The following is a 3,889-nucleotide window of genomic DNA, read 5'->3' on the forward strand; positions in this document are numbered from 1 at the left end:
GTCGTGTCTATACTAATGCCTATTGGTGATATGAAATTTATATGGTTCGATGCATGATTGACTGGAACTGGAATTGCAATTTGTTTCATCAAACTTAGGACCAAAATAACTTGAAATTCCTATTTTAGTTCAAGTAATGTCTCCATTTTATTTTTACACGAGCTTGGTATGTGCAAGTGGTAATGGGCTGGCCGTGCTGCTTATGTTCACATTAACTATCATATCAGAAGTTGGTCATGGACAATGCTTTGGATATTTTTACGAACGTGGACCAAGCTTGGGCTATCTTTGAGGACTTTTTACTGGGATTTGGTAATATGAAGCCTGGTCCCTTGACAACCTATCCAATAGATCACCACCAGGCCATTCCTTTAACCCATAGTTCTAACTATGAATGCAAGTGGAAACACTGGAAGCTGTAGGTATGCAGTTTTCTTTCTAGTAATGGCAATGCAAATTTCTTTGTAAGTGTATAATAAAGAGCAGTCCCAAAGCAGAAAATGCTGCTAAAGCTATATGAACCATTGCCCAAACCTCATTTACATATGAAAGATCCTAACCTCATTCTATCAACAAACAGACAGACTCTGATCTCCCTTTGTGAGTAGCAGGAACTATGTCCTGGGTTCTATCGTGCTAATTGTCACCTCATTTACCGAGTTATCCACAGATGGATCAGCAGACGTTGGACTCTTCTAGATCAAAAATGCAGGTTGCTTGGGTGATGGTGGTCTTGCACTTTTGCCTAACATAAGAAAAATAGAAGGCATGGTCGGCTGATCAGTTGGGTCCTCTTGGACACACAAGAGCCCCGCATGGATGCATCTGTCTACTTCGTGGGCCACCTTCGAGTCGCTTGTTGATGGATCCATGATCTCCAATCCCCTACCTTCATTCCATAGTTTCCATGCCTACATGAATCCAAAATCGAATGTCTTTGTCAAGAAAAATTAAAATTTACATGAAATGAAAAGATGGCCCGATTGCCCATTCATGATGAGAGGGAATCTATATGCACAACCAAAATGGAATGGGATAGAAGTCCCACTTTGAACGAGCATAGAGATTTGTGTTGAACATGAACGAATGGGTAAGGACTGTTGGTACACAATGTCGTGTGTAACAACAAGAAAATAGAAGTTGGGACTCAACCAAGGAAAAATGAGTCTTTTATGGTACTTACACATCCTAGAAGATTTGACCACTGTTGGTTAGGCAAAAATCCAGTGTTCCACTTCCCGCTTACAATTTCTAATAATAATACTCCAAAGCTAAATACATCGGATTTCTCTGAGAAAAGACTCTACACGGCGTACTCCGGTGACATATAGCCCCTATAATCAATCATTCAATTGTAAAATAAAAATAAAGAATATAAAAGCTAGCAGTGTTAGAAATTAGTTTCTTCAAACACAAATTCATCCACATTGTTGTCCATAAATAGTACTTACAATGTCCCCACTACTCTAGCAGTGTTTCCTTGGGTTTGATTTCCACTGAAAATCCTCACCAAACCAAAGTCTGATATTTTCGGGTTCATTTCACTATCTAAAAGAATGTTGCTGGCCTTTAGATCTGTATGAATGGCTCTTAATCTCGAGTACTGGTGAAGATAAAGAAGCCCTTAAGTGATCCCTTCAACAATGCGGAAGCGCTGACCCCAATCTAGTTGTGGTTGTCTACTTGGATCTGATGAATATTTTCACTAGAATATAAATGAACATAAAAAATAATAATAAAAAAATGTAGATGGATGATGTATCTGCACCCACAAAAATATTTTCCATGTCTAGAGAATTACAGAAATTTTTGCGATGAGAGGAATATGAGCAAACCAAATAGATGTTTATCTAGGCTATTGTTTGGCATGTACTCGTAGATCAATATCTTTTCTTCGCTATGGATGCACCAACCCAAAAGCTTCACAAGATTCCTGTATTGAAGCTTGGCAATAAGATTTACTTCATTCTTAAACTCCTCTAGGCCTTGTCCTGAGCTTTTAGAAAGTCTCTTCACTGCTACTTCCCGGCCGGTCAAAATTTCCTATTGAACAAGTACATACATTTATTAGCTCTTTTTTATTTACAAGTAAATACATTTATTAGCTCTTTTTATTTAAGAGAGAAAAAAAAAAAAGCACCCTCTTTTCTTTTCTATGAATGAAAATTTTAATTATAGTTTATGCTATAAGTTTTTTTTTCCAGGAAAGAGTAATTTTGGTAGCAACATACAAAATATAGAGACTAGTTTCCCAACAGATTTGCAGAATAAGCTTATTTTACAACACTTCTATTACTACGTGAAACACGTATTTATCTACATGTCAAAGCTACTACACCATATACAAAGTAATCCAACTGTCTATGTGGGGCCCACCATGGTATGTGTATACCCCACTATGACAATGGGGTGAACCAAATGTAAGCTTATCCAATCATCAGGTGAGCCATACTACAAAAAAAAAATAATAGACAACCCATCAAATGTCCCACAATACATGTTGTTCCTCACAGGAAAGTTAGATATACATGACAGGTAGTACATACCATGTTCTCATTATGCAAGTGTAACATTTCCTTGTAAACGGAGCCAAACCCACCCACTCCAAGCTTATTTGTGGTAGAGAAGTTATCCGTGGCTGCAGCTATAGAATTAAAATCAAGAAATGGTAGCTCTGAGATACTCTCGCTGCTTTGAAGTGCGTCACATCCCTTGTATCGAGTTTCAACACCGATTGAACTGTCCATGGGAATCGCCTTGTTTGTTTCTCTCCTCTCTAGTAATGACCAGTATCAAACGTTATTCTTGTACCGAAGACTTTCTGAAGACATAAACATAAACATAGTCATAGCTATTTGTTGAGGGCATTTCTATCTCCATCCCCTATCTAAAAAGTTGGTCGGACCCATTATCCGTGAATCAGGTGAAACCCAATGCATGCATGCCCTTTAGACTGTTAACTCATTTAGATGTGCTACACACGTAAGATGGAAGACCTAAATTATTAGTTGCCTTGCTTTACATTGTGTTGAGGTTTAACAGGTTGTGAAATCCCACTATGGTATGAGTGCGGCGGTGGGGATGTGGGTGTGAGTTGTGTGTGTGGGGTGGGTGTGTGAAAAGAAGAAAAACAAAAAAAAAAGGTCAATAGGTTGGCACATCTATTGTGCATTTTACATATTGCTCCTTTTCAAAAATGATCCATAACCCTTGGATCTAGGTCATGTTTCAATATCCAAACCGTTTATGCTATGGGCCTCCTTATGGATGGGGATTCTAACAATTTCTTCTTTTTTAATTAATAGAGATGAATATTTCAAGACAGTGCGGCCATTACCATGGAGGGCAACGTTGATATATGTATTACATATCCTTACTATCCATCCATTTTTCCATATCATTTTAGGGCATGAGCTCAAAAATGAAGTAGATCAAATTCTCAGGCAGACCATACCATAACAAAGGGTGATTGACCATTAATAGGCAACACAAGTTTTGGATCAAGGTGATATTTGTTTTTTCCCATCATCCAAGTTTATGTTACCTTAGCAACAGGTTGGATGGCAAATAAGCAGTACGGAAATATTGCAATGGGCCCCTAGGAAGTTTTTTAGGGTAGGATGTTCAATCACCACTATTTCCTATAGTATGATCCACCTGGGATTTGGATCTTCTTCCTTTTTTGGACTTGTGGCCTAAAAGTATCTGGCAAATTTGATGGACAACATGGATATAAAATACATACATCAAGGTGAGCCCCATGGTAAGGGTCGCACCTAATCCCCCCAAGAGAGAGAGAGAGAGAGAGAGAGAGAGAGAGAGAGAGAGAGAGAGAGGGGTATTGGGTAGCAACTTTTACACCCTTCGTTAATGCTTTGGCCGTAGCAAC

At 38.5% G+C, this 3,889-nt stretch overlaps 1 pseudogene; it reads right to left on the reverse strand.

The window, feature by feature from the left end:
• Positions 1-449: 449 nt before the first annotated feature.
• On the reverse strand, positions 450-2,928 carry LOC131221779 (cysteine-rich receptor-like protein kinase 10; annotated as a pseudogene).
• Positions 2,929-3,889: the final 961 nt, after the last annotated feature.

Source organism: Magnolia sinica, chromosome 12 (genome assembly GCF_029962835.1).
Source record: "Magnolia sinica isolate HGM2019 chromosome 12, MsV1, whole genome shotgun sequence".
Lineage (NCBI taxonomy): Eukaryota > Viridiplantae > Streptophyta > Magnoliopsida > Magnoliales > Magnoliaceae > Magnolia > Magnolia sinica.